Source organism: Pteropus medius, unplaced genomic scaffold, assembly GCF_902729225.1.
Source record: "Pteropus medius unplaced genomic scaffold, Ma_sr-lr_union100, whole genome shotgun sequence".
Classification (NCBI taxonomy): Eukaryota; Metazoa; Chordata; class Mammalia; order Chiroptera; family Pteropodidae; genus Pteropus; species Pteropus medius.
In genome coordinates, this window is record NW_024352783.1 from 8,813,862 (window position 1) to 8,834,622 (window position 20,761).

At 44.5% G+C, this 20,761-nt stretch overlaps 1 protein-coding gene across 4 annotated transcripts in view; it reads right to left on the reverse strand.

Annotated features, from left to right (window-relative positions):
• EPN2 (epsin 2) overlaps nucleotides 1-20,475 on the reverse strand; it is a 79,963-nt gene extending 59,488 nt beyond the window's left edge. For all 4 annotated transcript variants that reach the window (XM_039847512.1, XM_039847509.1, XM_039847513.1 and 1 more), the window contains exon 1: nucleotides 20,325-20,475. The gene's annotated coding sequence lies outside the window, so the exon portion shown is untranslated. The remainder of the gene's footprint in view (nucleotides 1-20,324) is intronic.
• Nucleotides 20,476-20,761: the final 286 nt, after the last annotated feature.

The window sequence follows — 20,761 nt, forward strand, 5'->3', positions numbered from 1 at the left end:
TGTCTCTGCACTGCTGCCTGCCTCACACGGCCTGGCATGGTGCCTTGCACACATCTGCCACAGGAATGAATGAATGACTCACAGGGAATCTAGTCTACCCCCACCTGCCAGAACCCCACCCCAATCTCTCTGCTCCTCTTCATTCCCTCACCAAACTTCAAAATCAAGGACCCACAAACGCTCTTATGGAATACAAAACATGGCCAGTTGTTGTAGTTTAAAAATAAAAACTTAGTAGAGTGGAAAGATGGCTGCTCTCCCCATTACTTTTTAGTCACCTGATTGACCTTTAGTTTCCACCTCTGGGAAATGGGAATAGCATCCAGCAAGTCACACAAGAAAATAAGAGGACATGAATGAGTTAGGTGAACTGGAGCAAAAGGGGTCCACTTTTGTCTGCATGCTTTTGGCTGGCCCTCCTCAGGCACCACTGGTCCCATCACCACTCCCTCCAAAAGAAAAGCAAAAAATGGGAGCAAGCTGACAGAGGGATTCCTAGTCGATTTCACACTAAATTTAATAAGCAGACATATAACAGTTTGCATACAGTTTAATTCTTAAAAGATTAGAATGCTGCCAAATGTCAAAACACAAAAACCAAAAAGAAATTAAAGTTGTTTGGCCATTAGAGATAAAAGCAAAAGGAAAATATTCCTTTTGCTTTTATCTCCAATGGCCAAACACTTTTGTTCAAATAATGTTTACATTGCCATTGTCCTACTTTATTTAGAAAAATAATAATAAAGGGCTGCGTTTCCAGCACTGAAGACTTAAGCGTGTATGCTGCTCTGCTCAGTGTCTCCAGTACCCAAAAAATGCTCCAGTTTAGAAACTCATTGTGCCAGAGGCTGAGAACTGCTTCATCTGCGTGGGAATATTCACTAGCCACATCAATGCCACCCATCTCCTCCTCCTCAGCCACACCAGGGGAACCGGGCAGTGAGAACAGGACAGTCCTTCAGTACATTTATGCTTCACGAGGAAAACATGAACCAAAAACCTGGGGAAGGCCAGGCTTGTTCATTCAGTGACCGCAGGCTTGGCTGCTGCTGGTTGAATTCACCAAGGTACCAGCTGTAATTTACTCAGTGCCTAGTATGTGCTACGATTCTGCAAGGGAGGCATTTTACAGGTAAGAAGAGAGATGGTAACAGAGCACGTCACAGAACTGGGGTGAGGTCTGTGCTCCCTCCCTCTCTTGAACTACAATGCCTCCTGTGAAAACTGAGAAGTATTAAACCAATTTAATATTACTTCCATGGGACTGCCCCCTTTCCTCTCCAATATTATCACATACTTCTAAGCTATTCCTTGAAACATTCAAGGTCTTTCAATCAACTGGCTTTCAGGGTCGATCCACTAGTTCTACGTAATTTCTCCCCTGGAATTCCCACCTAATTAATGAACCCTTTCAGAGTGACCTATCCATACAGAATCACTCTCCTGGGTCCCAGGAATGTCCATTTCTCTTCTCCATAGGAATTGCTTCTATACACCAAGTTCTTCCAGTTCACCTCCTTCTGGGCCTGTGACAAAACTGCATTTGCCCATCCCTCTGAAGTCAGCCATGGCACTGGTCAGTCAAATGTGATAGAAATGATGTGTCACTTTCTATCAAACATTTTAATAGCCAATGTGTAATTCTCCACATTCCCTTCCCAACATGGTGGTAATGATGGCAGCCTCCTTATTAACCCAAGAGAAAGGAAAATGTGTCTGCACAAAAACTTGTGCACAATGTTTACAGCTGCGTTACTTATAATAGCCAAAAAGTGGAAATAACTTCATCCATCAACAGATGCATGAGTAAATAAAATGTGGTGTATCCATACAATGAAATATCATTCAGCCTTAAAAAAGAATAAAGTATGGATACATGCTACAACATGGATGAACCTTGAAAACATTATGCTGAGTGAAAGAAGCCAGATACAAAAAGGCCACATATTATACAATTCTATTTGTAGGAAATGTCCAGAATATGCAATTCCACAGGGATAGAAAGTAGATTAATAGTTATCAGAAGCTGGGTGAAGAGGAGGAAAGGAAATGACTGCTTAATGGGCACAAGATTTCTTTTTGGGGTAATAAAATGTTCTAAAATAAGATCAGGCTGATGGGTGCACAACTCTAAATATACTGAAAACTATTAAACTGTATAATTAAAAAGTGAAATTTGTTTCATGGTACTTAAATTATACATCAATAAAGTTGTTAACAACCACCAAAAAAAAATGGCACCTTCCTTGATCTGTGTCCATGAATGACTGTGATGACGACACACAAAGGATATGCAGCATGAACAAGAAATAAGATTTTGCTGTGTTGGGCCACTTTAATGTGAGGGGCTGGTTGTTTTCACAGCAGCATGTAGCCCATCCTGATACAGACTCAAACACATCCACACTACTGTATGTTCATGTTGAACATGTGTCTGTAGCCATTAACTTAAAATCCTGGAAAAAGGCCAAGGTTGTGGTTCCAATACAAAAAGTACCAGACTTTGTCCCAAGGCCACAGTCCGAATCTTTAAACACAGGAGACTGGGTTATGTGTGAGTGTGTGCAGGGGGGATGGTAACTTAAAGAATCTAACGAGATCAGAATAATTCCTAGCCTGAAAAAAATATTTAACTCATAACATGATGAACTATAACCTTCCAAAAATATGAAGAGCTCACAGAAATTGAGAAATAGGCAACCAATAACCAAAGAGAAAAATAAGAAAAGAACTGTCCACAGAAAAATATAAATGGTCCTTAAACATGACAACATGATCAGTTCACACTTCAGTAAAATACAAATTAAAACTATACCTGTCAAGTTGGCAAAAATCCAAACACTGACTATATACCTTCTGTTGATGAGGCTGTGGGGAAACAGGCACTCATACTTACTGATGAAAGTACAAAATGGAACCACCCCTTTAGAAGGAAATTTGGCAAAATCTATCAAAATTACATATGTGTTTCCTCTCTGACACAGCAACGTCCCTGGAGGGTGATCCATGTGCAACTGTGAGAAATGGTGCAGAGGTAAGATTACTCCTTGCAGTATGTTAGGAAACAGCATGTTGGAAACAATGCCCAAATGCCTTTGTACAGGAGATACAGTTTAGAACAAAACAAAACAAAAGGAACAACTTTTGTTTCTCCAAAATAAGGAACAAACTTCATAATACTAATAGCTGAAAGAGAGAATGTCAATGATTCTTCACATACTGACATGGAAAATCTCTAGACTACATTAGTAAGTAAACAAGAAAGAAATAAGAATATAAATTTGTATTTGCTTTATTTGTATAAAAAAACATTGGAAGGCTATTCAAACTACTAATAAGGGTTATCTACTAGAAAGAAGGAGGGGATGGGGCAGATGAGATCAGAGGTGAAGAACAAGATTTCTCAAAGTATACCTTTACATTTAAGAACTATGGGAATGTACTGTCTATTCAAAGAGCATTACTTTAAAAAAAAAAGTCCCACCCTCATTAAGGAAAAAAAAAAAAAGCACAGCAAGGCCACACACAAGCCTTTGGCAAACAGGTCTCAGACACCAGTGCCAGGAGCTGCACAGGCATAGCTGTTAGCCCAGCTCTCCCTTTCCTTCCTCCTGTCAATCTATGCCAGAGCCCTCCACCAACAGCTGGAGGCCAAAGACCACCAGACAGTCCTGTGTCTGTCCCTTCCAGACCCCTTGGACTTCACACCTGGAAGGCTGCAAATGGCCTGCAGTGGCTTCCCTAGCTGTCCACACCCTCATTCAGCTGGTTTGAGTTGTCCTTCTCCTTGTACTCTCCCCTGCACTGCCCACAGATTTATGCACGCACGCACGCGTGCGCGCACACACACACACACACACACACATCCATCAGTGCAGCCCTAAGCAGGTCTGTCTCCCCAGTTATCAGGGGCAGGGTCAAGGAAGGGAAGAACAAGAAGCCCTGAGCAGCCACTTGTGCAGCAGGTGTGTCTTCAGCATCTGCTACCTGCTGGGCAGAGGCACAGCACTAAAGGATACACATCAGTTGAACACAACCCCAGCTGCAGAGCTCACGTGACACTGCCCACAGAGAACAGGGAAACCCAGATGGGTGATACCCTACGATGGAGGTCTAAAGGGTACAAGCCAGGTGTGGAGTGTACGAGGGGACGGTTGAGGTAAGTGAACAGCAGACAAAACATGTTCCAATACCTAGCCCAGCAAGCAAAGAGAGAAAGCAGTGAGAGGTGAGGCCAGAAGAGAAGACAACAGGTCAAACGGGGATGGGCCCTGGATGCCAATGTCAGAGAACTTGGACCCTTCCTCCAGCCACTGGGATGAGGACAGTCAAGATCTCAAAGGCCCATTATGAAAGCAATCTAATCCATCTCACTCCAGGCACATCTCAGCCTTTCTCCTGGAACCCAGAGCTCCGTATGGTGAGATGCCTGTCCAGCCAACCTGGCCTCTGTGAAATCCGGGAACATGTGTAAAGAGGAAAAACAAAAGATGAAAAGGAAAGGCTTTGGTCCTCAAAGGGGTGATATTCATTTGTCTGGAAATTTCCCTCTGCAGTGACTCAAAGCTCAAAAGATGCCAAATCAACAAGGTACCACACTCATATTTAATAAAAATAACAGCAAAACCATATTTCCACATCATCTACTACAAGGAAAGAATTAGGCTGACCAATTCCAAATTATATTTCCATAAGCCTCACAGGGCAGTTTTGTGGGTTTTTTTTAATCACTTATTTCTGAGAGCTTGAATCTGGTATGTTAACAAATGAGTTTTTTTCTTTTAAAAAAGAAATATTTGTTTCCCCTTTTCAAGTATTAAACCAATTTTTTCTTCCAAATGAAAAAAATAATCCTTCATAGTAGCCTTTAAATTTCTATGGAAAGGATTTCTTAAATATCCACCAATTGTAGTGTAATGTGGCACGCAAATACAAGCCTCCATTTGACAAGTCTGTACGAAGCTGTCCGTCACCACCAGGCCCTGCACTGGATGCTGCCCAGAGCAGAGCTGCTGTCATCCAGGGGTGTGCAATCTTGTGGGAAGGCTGACATCTTTTTACTGGGGTTGATTCCATGACCAGCCAGGTGGACTTAACACCAGTGGGCAAGGAATCAGGGACCTTTTTTCTAGTGTAGGAGACCTGCTCACGATGACGCACAAACAACCCCTCTGACTGTGCACATGCAGCGCCAATGCCAAGAACCCCAGAAGGAAATTATTAGACATTAATATGTCATGGGTCACCCTGCAATGATCAGGTTGACCTACAGCCTGAATTAGCTCTCTGGGTTGGATCAGAGTAAGTAAGCCTCAGGCAAACACATTTCCTGAGGAATTGGCCTTTCTCTTGTGGAAAAAGGAGAGGCAATAAACCACCCATTACGAACTTCTCATCACCAACCCAACTCAACTTTATCAGAGAGAAAAGAGAAACAAAAAAATACCTGCCCTCTTGAATACTGCTCTTACCTAAGAATGGAAGGTCTTGAAGACACAGAATCAAAGCATTTTGGTACTGGGAATGACTTGGATGTCACTTATTCTTACTCTCATTTTTTTATCTCATAGATGGGGAAACTGAGGTTGAGAGAGCATTAAGTGACTTTGCCCAAGGAGCCAGTCTACCTCACTCTGCAAGTCTCTGAAGTACATGTAGTGCTATCTGCCTTTAGTTCCCTTGTCCAGCCCCAAAATCATCCTCCCCACCAGACCATTTTGCCTCTACACTCACGTCTCAGCACCAGAACCAACAGCCTCCTTGGAGTCATAATCTCCTCCTCCCTAACCCACAATCAACTAGTTAATAAACCCTATCATTTCAGCAAAGCCTTTCCCCTAGCAGAATTCCCTCTTGGCCTCCAGAAGCCTCTAGGGGCTGTCTACCGCCACCACCTGCAGCAAGAGAGGAGAGGACAAATCACAGGAAGCAGCTGACCTCTTCCCAGAACAGTTATTCAAGGGAAAGCTCTGAGCCCTCCCATGATGGTCACATAGGCCACGAAGATCCTTGGACACTAAATAAACATCAAACAACTTAGAGAAAATAAACCAAAATACCAAGAGCAACTACAATGGCAAGGCTACAGGTCAAGTTCTAGTTTAGTTCTTATACGAACTTTCTAAATTTTCTTTGACGACCATTAAAACAGGCATCCTAAGCATTCTCCATGAGACAACACGAAAAAAGAAAATCAGCCTGGAAATATTACATTGCACATAGTCTATTTTGGTAGAGCTGACTTTAACATAGTTTTTGGAAACTTGATAATCAGATGGTAAAGGAAAAAAGTTAAAATTTTTGTTAAAAAGCAAAAGAACTAAATGAAAATAACCTGATTTGGGGTTATTTTGGGGGGGGGGAATATGGGTTCAGTTCTGTTTTTTAAAGAAACATTTGTTTCTCCCTCTTCAAATGCTGAAATCTGACCAACACCTTACAGTCAGGTTACATAGTGATTTCTTGTGCTACTTGCCATTTTCTTCTGCCAATAAAATACATGCTTTTAAATCAAGAAAGAATGTGTTTTCTTTTATAATTTCCTGTTTCTCTTTAGAGCAAGGAAAATGCTTTTTGAAAGTGCAAGAAGTATTGGATTAGTTGCAAAGACCATGTTTTAAATTTTCTCTCTTGTACACTGGATCTTCTCCATAATTACATTCTGCAGCAAATGGTGTTAAGCATAAATTAGGTCCCAAGTATGGGACTTGGGTCCTAAATAGCCCAGAAGACCTTGTTACAAAGCTGTACTACCACTAGGCAGGCTGGAGATCTGTAAAGCAAAATCTCCAGTCTCTCCTCCCACTCCAGACCGAGTTGAGCCTTCTGTGGTTCTGACCAAGGAAAGGAGCCCCTCAGAGCTTTCCCACTGGTTCCACTGGCAAGAAAACCGCTGGAAGTTACATAATCCTCTTTATTCAGCTTCTCTGAACTCAGACCACTACTGTCCTTTGGGTAGGCTGTCCCTGCCTTGTTACTAAAAAGATGTGAAATGGCCTAAAGCAGTGGTTCTCAGTCCTAGCCACACGTTTTAATCTCTGGGGAGCTTCAGAAACTACTTATGCTCAGGCCCCAACCCAGAACAATTAAAATATAAGGTGGGGGGTGGGAGGGACAGAGCATTGGCACTTTAAAAAAGAATCTCCCTGGGTGATTCTAATTAAAGTAGACAAGTTAAGAATCACTGGCTTACAGAAATCCAGAGAACATAATGAAAAGCAAGTAAACAAAGAAACACAGGCAATAGGGAAATAGACGAGAAAAAGAAAAAAAAAAAAAAATCGGGGCCAGAAAGCAAAGTTAGATCCAAAGTGCAGGCCACGCTAGAGCTGGGACAAACTACTGGCTCTGAGCTGAGTTCCTGGTGGCCGAAGCAAGGAGGATTCACTGTCTACAAGATAGCAATAAACCAGAATCACAAGAAAAGATTCTCCTTGTCCTGGGACCTGAGATGAACACCTCCCTTGTGCCCTCCAAAAGGGGGTACACGGCATGATGCAGTGGAGAGTGTCCCCCACAACACCATGACCGTAACCACCTAAGGCCACTTCTCACTACACATAGCAGCTTTTGAGGAGGGTGCTCACCTGTCAGCACTGGACTACGTGAGGCTGTCTGCTAAATCCTTGCTGGAAAAAAACTAATAAAAACCAATGTCTGCATATAAAGCATGCTACCAAATGCACTTCATTTTCCACAGTTGGTAACAATGTATCTAACCTTCCATCCTGAACTCTAGCATGCTGTCATGAAAACACAAGGGCACAGACTCTATTCTACTATGTAAATAAAGGCACTAACTCGGTATCCAGGAAAACAGGCTCTTCGGTCACGGCTGTCATGAAAACATCAAGAACACCAAGTCTGTCCCCACAACTCAGGAGGGGGCAAAGTCTCAGAAGCTACTGTGCATTTCCCTCGATGCCAACACTCAGAATGGCCACTGCCCACTCTCAGACCCACCGCTGTGGTCTCTCAGGTCAGGAAGAACAGGGTATGTCCCCCAGATAGCAGCCTGTTAAGCAGGCCTCACAGCCACCAAAAAAACCACCAAAACCAAAAAACAACCAGAATAGGCCTCTGAGCCCACTTCTGTACTGACATTACATACTATATGCTTTCCTGTTCTATATATTACAAGTCAGTAATAAGTTCTTTAAAAATGTGTGTTGAAATAAATGAAATCAAGAGGAAGAAGTCTTTCCCCAAAGAGGAGCCAATTAGTGACCCTGAAGAGGCAGGAAACAGGAGTGTCCCCAAGAAAAAGAGGAAATTCTCTTCCAAGGAGGAGCCACTCAGCACTAGACCTGAAGAGGCTACTGGCAGCAAGAGCAGTAACTTCAAGAAAAAGAAAAAGCTCCAAAAGCTATCCTAGGAAGATAAGAATAAACAGTACCCTACTGGGGCATAACCACCCACAGTGACATTGCCCAGCCCATACCCTACCTATGTCCCGATAAAAACAAATTCATAAGAGAAAAAGAGTAAATCACCCTCCTGCCCCCATATACATATTTTCTTTTTGATCGATGCACTACATCACCACATTTCAAAATAAGCACTGATGAGTTAAAGTAGCAACTACTCACAATCGCCAAAGGTGAGAACAGCCCATGTTCATCAACAGATGAACGGATGAACAAACTGTGCTCTATCCGCACAGTGGAATATTATTCAGCCATAAAAAGAAAGAAGTACTAACATAGGCTAACACATAGATGAACCTGGAAAACACTATGCTAACTGAAAGAAGCCAGACACAAAGGGTCACATACTATATGATTCCACTACATGAAATGTCCAGCACCAGCAAATCCCTAGGGACAGCAAGTAGATCAGTGGTTGCCAGGGGCTGAGGGCTGTAGGGAGTGACTGCTAAATGGGTACAGGTTTCTTTGTGAGGTGATGGAAAGCTCTCAAACTAGACAGTGGTGATGACTGCACAACACTGTAAATGTATTTAATGCCATGGAATTTTTACATTTTAAAATGGTTACCATGGTAAATTTTATATATATTTTACAATGAAAAAATTAAAATGGCAAAACTTTCCTTGTTTTGCCCTAATATAAATGCTAATAAAATTCAACCTAAATCAAGATTTTGCATGAAGACAATTATTCCACAACTGAAAAATATCAGCTTCAACCCCAGAGCATATGAAAATCAGAATCAGGATGCCTGGTGGTAGGTCTTGACTTTTTAAGTTTCCAAAGAGTTCATATTATTAGAGATACTGAAGCATTTATCACTGAAGTGAAATCAGTCTAGGATTTGCTTTGAAATAATCCAATGGGGGAAGGGGGAAGCCAACATTAAAATTGTTGAAGCTGAGTGATGGGGTTCACTGAACTATTTTATGTTTATGTTTGAAATCCTCCATAATGAAAAGTTTTGCTTTGTTTTTAAGCAAGTTTCCAAAGATCTTTTAACATGCTAGATAAAGAACTGGATGCCTTTAAACTGTCAAATTCTGGTGACTCGACCTGGTACCCTCCACGTGAGCCCCACAGAGCAGGTTCACTCAAGGCAGGCCCATCCACAACAGGTCACACAAAGGGGCCCTTGGAAAATAACCATGCCACAGTTCAGATCGCCAGACAGTGGTACACGAAGGAGTCTGACGTAGTCCTTTACACTGCAAACCTATCTGCTATATGGGCCTCAGAGATGCCTGCCCCAAATTCAGTTGTCAGCTGGGGTCTAGGTGATGTCTGGAAATGAGGGAACCTTGCACCAAAATGCCTTCAACAACCACGCTCCCCGCCCCCCAAATCCTCAACCACTAAGACGGAACTTACCTCCTGTCCAGGGTCTGAGGAAGCAGGATGCTATCAGACCCTCCCTAAATGCAATAGGAGGTTAATACTGCAATTGCTTAGTGTTTGTCCTCCTCCTTCATCTAGAATTAGATTTCTGGGGGAGGCAAGGCAGGTATCTCTATCTCATTTCCCATTGTCTAAGGAAAGTGTGTGGCACACAGTAGATGTTCAACTAAATGCTTGTTGTATGATCTTAATTTTTGATGGCTACTGCTCCAAAGGTACATTATAAAGACTTGCTTTTTACAAATGCCAATGCGAGACATAAAATGGAAGACACCAGAATGTAATAGTTTGGGGTGCCAGAAAAGGAGGGCACAGGAGACAAGGAGTTACGGTACAAAAAATACCACCTAGAATAGCATCAGAGATGCTCTGGAATGTAGAGCTCTTGGTCAGGGAGAGAAGAGATGGGTGTGTACCAGGCAGAGGAGGGTGTGAGACAAGGATCTGAAGGCAGGGAGGGGCACAGGGGCAAGGAGGAAGGCACTGAACAGGGAGGTAAGCAAGCTCCACCCCGCTGAACACTGGATGATGCCATTGCTGGTCTCTAGCTAAGATCCTGGGTCCTCCGGAGCAGGGCCCAGGCAACGAAGGCAAATGAGTAGGCGCTATGGGAAGAGTGGGGGCTCTGGAGAACTGGTGCATGCAATCCCATCCAGAGACAGTGCCAACACTGGCGCTGACCCAGTGTTGCCAGGCAACAGTGCAGGCCCCCAGCTGCCAAGTGTTCTGATTTGTCAATGGAGCTGCAAGTCTGGATTGCTATGTAAGATCTCCTGATTTTCATGTTGGCAACTGCAGTAGACATAATAATGGCCTCCCAAAGATGTCCACACTGTAATCCTGGTTACGTGGTAAAGGGGAATTAGGGTAACAGATGGAATTAATATTTCTAATTGGTTTATTTTAAAGTAGAGAGAGGATCCTAGATTATCCAATGGGCTCAAGGTGATCACAGGGTCCCTAAAAGTGGAAGTGGGAGGCAGAAAGTCAGCATCGGAGTGACACAATGTGAAAGGACAGGACTGGGTATGGCTGTCTTTGACAGCAGAGGGGCCACGAATCAAGGAATGTAGGCAGCCTCCAGAAGCTGGAAAAGGCAAAGAAACAGATCCTCCCCTAGAGCCCCCAGAAGGAATGCAGCCCTAGCTACACCATGATTTTAGCCCATTAAGACCCACATTGAACTTCTAACCTACAGAACTGCAATGTTTTAAGCCACTGTGTTTGTGGTAACTGGTTACAGCAGCCACAGGAAACTAATACAGCAACCAATTTTAATTTTTAAAAAGAGGCACAATACAGCCCAAACAAAACGCATCTGTAGGTTGGAGCGGCCCTAGACTGTTTCTGTCCAGTCTACACTGAGATCTGAGGACTGGGGCCATCTCCTGGATACCTGGCACATAGCCTGGCACACAGTCACTCTCTGGCATACATTCCAAGTTAAATACTAGGTCACTTACCTTTACAACCTGGTCATAAAATTCTCCAGGGATTTCTGGAAAACAGAACTGCTTGACTGTAAGGAATTCTATTCCCAAGGGACCTATTAAGCACAGTATCAGCACACTGCCTAGTCATTACCATAGGACTTGAGAAACTGGCTTGGAGTAAAGGATAAAACAGAATCCTTTTCAACTCCACCTTCTTATACATACAGAAAGAAATGAGGGCTTTTCAGGTCCCTGGGAAGCCTCCAGGCCCTCCTTCCCAGCTACTCACAGGGTACTCCCCTGCTCTCAATGGCTCCCTAGCACCTACTGCAATGAGATCACTTTGGCTTTTTTTTTTTTCAAACAGCAAAGGAACACTTTTCCAATGAGCTCTTTTTAACTCTCCCACGTTTGTATCAGAGCAGAGCTGCTCTGATTAGAGGTAGAGTGGAGAACCCAGGGCCCTGCCCACTCACAACCAAGAGTGTGTGAAAACCACAGCCCAACTCAAATCTCACTAAGCTCTCCACCTGTCCTGCCAGGTCAGCCTGTGGCTGGGCCTCTGCCACATGTCCAGCCCCTCCTCCTTACTCAGCTTAAGCCCGACACTTCACCCTCAGGCTTGACACAACACTGTTCCCTCAACCAGCAGCTCTCTTGTCTCTGTCCCCAAGGACTCCCACTTTTCTCCTTCAAGACTCTATTACATATTTCCTCTGAAGCCTTCTCTGACACCCAGGTTCATTCTCAGTGCCTGACACCACCTTCTAAACTTCTCTCTCCAGGAGCTGACATTACTTGTCCCTATATCAGGAGCCACTCTCTGCAGGCCATAAGCTACTTAAGGGCAGGAACTTAAAGCTTATTACCTACGTATTCTAAGCCTATAGCACATAATACATATATGCTCAATAAACGTTAAATAAAGACTGAATGAACTGGCCTATAAACTAATTTTTTTCTGTAACTACTATAAATTATGATATTGTGATATGCATTAAATGTACCAGGTAAAACCTCACTTCTAATCTTTAATAAAATGAATCTATCTAAATTAAGAACTCTAAATTACAACTATCTTTAATATAATTACTTTAAGGAAATGTAGTTTTAAATTTTACAAGTAAGGTCTGCTGCAGTCATTACAATTAAGAGTATAGGAAGGAACCTGGCTGCAGGCTTGAATGAGTAGATAAGAACCTGCTATGCCTGCCCCTTAGACCTCACTAAAAATCAGGCTGAAGGAGAATTATCAAATAGGTGGGTAACAATTTCTTCTCTTGCCCTCACCTTGTTTACACTCTTTGCTAAGGCAAACTTCAGCAGCCCAGGTAGTTATCTGAATCCACCTCATCTGCCACCCCCTTTCTCTTTTCTCAAGCCTCCACAGTTACTTTCCAGTAGCTCATGGCCCCAGCACCCTTACCTCATTACTGTACAGGTTTCTTGCTCTCTATCTCCAATTTTCTCCCATCATTTAATTCCTGACACTCCCAGAGGCTCCTCTGAGCACACAGTTCAGCTTCTCAGCCCACACAAATCATTAGAATCATCTGGAATACTTCTGAAAATATTACTGGTTCCCCCTCTATGGTCTAGGGTGGGGCCCTATCGCAGGCATTTTTTAAAAAGCTTTCCAGGCCATGTGACTTGCAGGTGCAGCCAAGGATAAAAACAGCAGGCTCTGAGAGTGTCACATCCACTTCCCAGCCAGCACTGAGGCCCTGAGGCCCTCACCTCTTCTCGAACAGAACCAGACTCTAGCATCCCTTCACTGTGACACACACACCTTTGTGCTGTCTCCGGAACTGCAACCTATCCAGTCTCATGACCAGGCCCTCGCCCACAGAAATTATGCCACTTTTCAAGGCCCCTGTCAGAGGGTCCCTTCCCAAACACCTGCGCTTCCTACTGCCAGCACCACCAAATCCCAAGGCCCCTGCTTCATCAGAGCAAGTGGCCATCTGGCTACCTCAGTCCTTGCTACTCCCAGGCATCCACTAGGCAGAGCTGCTTCTGGAGCCCATACTGTGCACACACCCCATGCTCATATAGGCACTGGCCCAAACCCACCCCAAGCTTGGCTTCCTACTTTTGCCTCAATCTGAAATGCCTTCCCATCTGCCTTCCACTCCTGAAATTGTTCCCTATCCTTCAATGTCCAGCTCAAATCCTATCTTCTCCCTGATGCCTTTCCTGACTCTATTAGACTTTCCTCCATTCTTGATTTTCTGACAAAGGATCAAAATCACAGCTCAACAAACCACCAGCTTCTAATTGTCTCACACATGTTAACTTTGTCTTCTCAATTAGACTAAGTTCTTGGTAGCAAAAAACATGGCATTTCACTTATACCCATCATTTTGACTCTAGAAACCATGTGTTGCATATTTTCCAGGCTGACACTGATCTCAAATATTCTACCCTAGTATCATAAAACTGTCTTTATTTTGCTGCTCATAATTCTACATCAACCAGACTGCCTCTCATAAAGTGGCATAAACATTATTTCTCTGATCATGTTTTCCAAATTTTGGGATCCAAAGTATAGTCATTAGACCCCAGCTCTGGGTATCAAACACTCAGGAAGGAATTGCTTTCAAGTAAAAATGACTGTATTCCTGTCAGTATTCTTTTATTGCTTTGACGATTTGGGAAAGGTGGAGAGGGTGGAAAGGGGGGCAGATTTTGAATGGAACTTTTAGCTCTCATGATTTATTCACCTCAGAGTCTTAAAGAGTTTACGAAACAACACATTTGAGTCCAAACCTCCAGGGCCTCCAAAGAGCACAGGGCAGGTACTGACACATAGCTGTTTACCATCCCTTGGCTTGGGAGCTGCAGGCAATTATCAAGCCTTGGGAAAGTGATCACACCCCAGACTCCTCCTACACTGTAAGACTGGAAAAATGACCCATTTGCTAGAAGTCATGTATTAATTGCCTACTGAAAAAGGAGATGCTTTATATTTTTATTTACATGTAACTGTTTAAGACTATCAAGCTCTTCTGTCTGAATCTGATCACATTTTAACAGCATTACCAGAGGATTTTTAGTCCTTAATTGCCATGTGTCACGTTGGGAGAACAAATGGGCAGAGCTTCAGAATTAGAGTAAAAAGAAATGGTCCCTTTCCTCAAAGAGCAATTTGGGCAATTATTTTAACATAGCTTTACAAACACAAAAACCCTTATCAGCCCACACAGCCCTCCTCCCAGCCAACCCAGGTGGGGTCCCACCAGGTGCCTGCTATATTCATCCAGGCAGCTTTAGGTCTTAGAATTTACTTCTGTGGTCCTCACTAAAAGTGAGGTATTGTCATAGAAACAGCTTCATAAAGCTCCAAAATCAAGACAAGTTTGGGACTGAATTCAGAGTAGGTGCATGTTAATGATCTTGACCCCTCCAAGCCCCATCTCGCTCATCCCTGAAATGCCTACTTCCCAGGGTTGTTGTGAGGGAACAGTGAGACAATGGGAGCACCTGGAATGGCTAAAGAGTGAGGTAGTGGAAATAATGTGGTTCAGAATCTGATATCGGTAGTAGCAAATACCAGCTGGGGCACTTACTGTGTGGCCTGGGGCAGGCTGCTAAACCCCTCTGAGCCTCAGTTTTTGTGTATGAAAAAAAGAAATTGTGACAGCCCTTGCGGGATCATGATAAAAATTAAATTAAATTAAATTAAATTAAATTAAATTAAATACTGTGCATAAAGGAGTAGCATAGGGTCTGATACACAGGAGACATTCAAAAACCATCAGGGCTCATACACACACCCATGTGTTTGGTTTTGATGGACAAGCTGATAATTACTACCGGAGAAAAAAATTTTTTTTTCCAAACTCTAAACACTAAAGAATATTAAATCAATCTGAATTGTCGTAGGGGGAGAAGTGACTTCCATTAACACCAGTGGCCACCCCTAATGACCGTGTGGGAGTCTGCTCAGTGCCCAACACCACTCCTCCCTGCCTTTCCCAGCTGCATTTCTTAAAAGCCTTGTCAGTGAACAACTTGCTTAATGTGTGGGAATGAACTGGTTTTTCAAACAGAATCTCAGATTTACTGCCTCTTCGAAGGGCACTGACGTCTTACATTCCCTTCATCAAGGAAAACATCCCGACTAACCCACAGTGATAAGACCTGTAACCACAGTCCAAATTATAACCGAGTAAAAACAAAGTGAAAACATCTTTTTGAGAAGCCAAATTCCCTTCTCAAGTGTCATGCCATCATCTTTGAAAAATACTCAGAAGCACATCAGAAGCAGAAAGGAACTGCCGTTTTTTAAGTTTCCCCTGCCCAGCCAGCCAGTGCTGACTCCTTACACGCCTTCTCATTAGGTCCTCCAGGCCAGGGTTCCCAAATCTGGTCCCCAGACGAGCAGCATCAGTAGCACCTGGAAACTGGTTGAAAATGCACACACTCAGGGCTCACTCCAGACCTACTGAAGCTGAATTCTAGGGATGGAGCCCAGCAATGTGTCTAACAGACTCTCTGGGTGATTCTGATGCACACCAGAGTCTGAGAAATACCGATACTCTGCTGCCAAGTGGTTATTATAAGCCTCACTTTAGAGATGAGGAAACCAAAGCTCAGTGATTAAAATGCCCAAAGTCCTGCAGCCAGTAGGCCAATATGTACCCGCATCAGATTCCAAAGCTTTTTGTCACATGGCCCTTGTACTCAAACTGTCTGTACCATTTGGTGCTCTCAGCTACTGAGCCGCCAGGATGCAATGATGATATATCACTTTAAGAGGGGTGGGAGTGAGAGGAAGATTGAAGCCTGTACTCAGAAAGTGATTAATTATAGATGCTTTTAAATTCACATCATGCAGCAGCTCTAGATGGTCAGTCATCCCTCAGAATGAGCCTGCTTTTCTCTGATCCATTTATCAGCCAGGTTGCCATGAAGAGAACACGGGGAGTCCCTTCAATTATAGCCCTGTGTGTACCCAATTCCTAGCACTGCTTTGAATAGAAGAATTAAATTACCTGTTCTGTCTCCAGAGGGCTTGAAAGTGCAGCCTAGACACTGCATAGACCAGGACCAACAGGGAGACTTTTCTGTGCCTAGGCACAAAGTAGTTTCTAGTACCCGGGTAAGCTGAGAATGAGTCACCGTAAAGAATCCAATGCATGTACAGGGAGCATTTTAACAATGTTGCAGATCTGGTTCAAAGGAGGCAAATCTTTTTTATTTTTTAAATCAAATCCTAAACCTAGCATCTATCAGTTCAAGTGGTCCACTAAATTCCTGACATTCAATGCTTTCACAGATCCTAAAATTAGGAGAAAGACAGAAATCTTCTCATTTACAATTCCCAGCCTTCTAAATAAACTTGATGGTGATTTTCAGATCACAAGTTTAGCCTATAATTTAAATGAGTGCTCATTATGTGGGGCTTTCTACAGGGGCTGGTGGAATAGGAGGAAATCAGGTTTGGGAATCACAGAGACCTGGGTTTAACTCCTGGCTATGCCAGTTCCTCAAAGGTTACCTAACCTCTCTGGACCTCAGGTTTTCCACTCACGAATGGATGGTAAACCCTATGTTATATGTCAATGGGAAGATAAAAAATTTTGTTTTTAAAAAAAGGCTGCTGAAACAGGCTTGCATTTCAAGACACCAAAAACTTAACTGCCTGATTGGAAAATAGGAATGGGCAAACAAGTCCATAGACAGGTGCCACTGAACACACTCAACCACAGGTACCCTTATTTCACTGTATTTGTTTTCTAAGTTTCTATTTTTAGACACCTTGAAAAAGCTAATTAAACAAAAAAAATCCATTGACGAACTTATCAGAAAGCTTGTCAATTTTCAAAAGGTCAACAAATGGGCATAGTCATTTCACAATGCATCTGACAAAAACAAAATGTGCTTTCACTCACCCTCGCGAATCTTAATTACATCATCTCAAAGTACTCAGTCTATTGTCAATTTGCAACAGGGCTTTAAACTAGTCTCTTCGTCCCTGTGAGACTTGGTTTTTCAAATGAGGTAACAGGTATAATAATATTTTGGAATCTGGCAGACTTGTTAAAATCCCAGCCCATCACTTACTGGGTGTGTAACCTTGAGCACATGACTTAAGCCCCTGGGTCTCAGTTTCCTCAACTGCAGAAGGGGAATAATATCCACGTGAATGACGTATGACTGCTGGACTAGGAGCAGTGGTTTTTGCAAGAACAAGACAGAACAGTGGAGCCTGTTGTAAGAGGTAAGAGATCAATAAAAGTTTGTTTTCCTGCCCCCAGGGCTACTTATTTGCATCCCCAGACCTTCACTAAGTACCTACCGTGTGTCAGAGACTGAGCTGGTACTAGAGAAGTAAAGAAAGACAGGATAATCATTAGTCTCAAAGATGTCACAAAATGTCACAAGAGCCTCAGATACTCAGACAACATAAGTGCTCCAAGAGATTGGTCAGCGTGATGAGGCTTAGAGAGTAGAGTTAGAGGGGCCCAAACACTGGTAGAGTTGGCTGGCAAAAGCTTGACAGAAATTGTTTGTTTAAACTGAAGACATGAGTTGAAAATCCAGCAGAAAACAGGGAGTAGGACTAGATATTTCCTCATATCCTCCCCAAAATCAAATCTCAAATTCCCCAAATCTGAGCCTTTTGATTTCTCCAAGGCTTAGGGGTCACCAAGTACTCATGCTATAAAACGACAACCTCCATGACCCATTAATCTGACAGGAAGGCCCTGGGGTACAGTGAGAGCAATTACCAAAAGGCTTGAAAAATTTTAATGCGCTTCCCAAGAGTATGACAATGATAATCCCATGCACAAAAATTCTTAGCACTTTAGTCCGCAAAGAACAGAAATTTACCACTCCTCCTAATGAAATCTTAGAGAAGGAGGGAAAGGGAAAGTCACTACCACCTACCCTTTAAGTTCAGAAAAACCCAAGTCATTAAAACAAACCAGAGTCCCAAAAACTTCTCAACTACTTTTGCAGGACTCCTCAGAATCCCAACTCTTAGGAAATCCACACCTTCGCAACTGTATTTCTACAGAGAATTTCTACAAAGGATGGGTCACTTTTCTAGACTGCATACACCATGCTAGGTATCACCACTGAAAGTTTCACATGTCTTCACACCTCACACACGTGTTTGGCACAACACACATTGCTGCGAGAGTTCTCCACAGAGTTCCCCACCTGCCAAGCTCAGAGTTCAGGGAGGCAAAAAGCCTGGGTAAATCAGAAGAGATCAATACATCCCAGAGGGCAATCCAAACTTGCTCCTGGTCCAGGGACTTGTGGGATGCAGTCCTGAATCATGCCTTATAGTAATTTACTCTCTACCAAACTCTTTAATAACCAGTATCTCATTCGATGCTTACAAAAGAATAGCCCAGTGAAACTGATAAGGATGACTAACCCAATATTAAAACTAAAGAAATAACCTTTAAAATGTAAAAATAAAAATACAGATAAAAAATGAGAAGATCTTGGTGCTTTCTCCAACAAAATCACTTGTCCTAAACACAAATACTATTCAGAAATAAACTATAGTTCCTTTCGATGTTCATTTAAAAACATATGAAAATTATCAGTGCAAACTCAATCACTGCTGTGCGGGATTCAGTATATGATTTTGTCATCTGGCATCTAGAGCTACAAGATGCACATATGCTCTGCAAAATCTTCATTATCTTATGTGATTGGGGATGTGAGGGGGAGAGGAAGGCATGGATAATTAAAATTAACCTTTTAAAATCATTTTAACCCCCTATTCCAATCCCTTCTTTACAGGACATTTTCTGGAGGTGGAAATGAAGAATTCATACTTCTCATCTTTTCCTGCCCATTTTCTTGAGTGAATATTAAAACTAAAAGAGGAGGTGGATAATCCTGAACATCTCTCTTTAAAAAAAAAAGTCTAAAATGTCGTGGCGAGGGCCCTGGAAACTGAGTTTCTAGTTCTGGCACTGCCACAGTGGTATTGCTGTGTGACCTTGAGCAAATCACTGCATCTCTGGGCCTCAGTCTTCCCTCATCTGAACCCTAATGATGGTTAAGCTCCATCCTCTCTTCAAGCACAGACTTCAGGTGCATTCCCAGGGCAGCAAAACTCTGAAGAGGCCCCACGCGGAGCCCCTGGGCTGAGGAATGGGCTTTCATAGGCCCCTGCTGGGGTTTCTGGGTACAGCAAACTGTCCATCCCTCAAAGCCACTTGGCCAACTCCAGGTCACAAACAAAAACCTGTTGGCACGGACTCCTCTAGAAGGGCCAGCCTCTCCCAACGCGCTCGGCTGCTGGGGAGCCGCCCCACCGGGAAAGAGAGGAAGGGTCTCCTGGAAGAGGTCGGCTCCCACGCACCCATGCACCCACCCTGATTAGCCAAATAGGACGGCCGGGCGGGGTCTCTGCCATCCCACGCGGAACAAAAGGCAGCTGGAGCCTGGCTCTGCCGCCCCCGGCCCCGCTGTGCTGTGGGGGTGGGGTTAGGAGAACCTGGTCCCTGGGGAGAAGGGGCCCCGCTCCAGATCCAAGCGGAGAGGGGACAGACGGGATCCTGGACACAGGGCACCCCTCCTCCGATTCCTGGAGGGAAAGGGGTCTGGGCTCTGCACGGGGGTAGGAGTGAGACCAGACTCGGCTCTGGAGGAAAGGGGCACCTGGCCCGGGGAGGGGCGGAAAGTGCTCTGGAGAGGCCGGGCGGGGTTATTCCAAGCAGAAAGGTAGTGAAAGTGAGGGCCTTGAGGGGCTCCCCGATCTGGGATGGGAGTAAGGGGAGCCCCAGACTCCGAGGATGTAAAAGGAAGAGCTCCCAGATAGCGAAATGGGATGACGGTGGGGGGTCCCAGCAGCGGAAAGGGATCCACCTGGGGAGGGGGCTACCCTCCAGCCCGTGGGGCGGGGCCCGGTTGGAAGAAAGGGGGTCCTTCCCGAGGTGGAGATCCAGCTTGAGCAGCGGGGTGCATGCTGTGCGGGGCTGATTCTGGGGAAGCCTCTGTTCTGGGGACGCCCGCCCCCTGGGGGAGGGGGAGGGTCCGCGCCCTGAGGCCCCGCTCCGGTCCCCGAGCCCCGCGGGCCCCGGCTCACCTCCGCTCCTCCGGGCCGGCCGGGTTGCGCGGCTGCGGCCGCCAGCAGCGCTGGGGAGGCGGGAGCGACAGGAGCCCGCGGAGCCGCCGCCGCCGCCACCGCGTCTAGCTCAGTTTGACACCCACACACCAGCCAACATGGCGGCCGGGAGGGGGCGCGCCGACTGCGTGCGCGCGCCCGCCCGCCCCGCCCCGCCCCGTAGCCCCGCCCCGTCCCCGCCGCCGGATCCCTAAACAAACCCCCCAAACCCCGCAGACATCCCGGGGACCCCCCCAACCGTCACACATGCACTGTGAATTCATGTACTCCGAACCCACGCACTCAGGTCCCCCACAAACCCCCTCATCTCATGTACATACCGCAACTCCTCACACACCTCACCACTCTCCCTCACACACACGGACCGCCCCATCCTAAGCTAAAACTCACATTCTTAC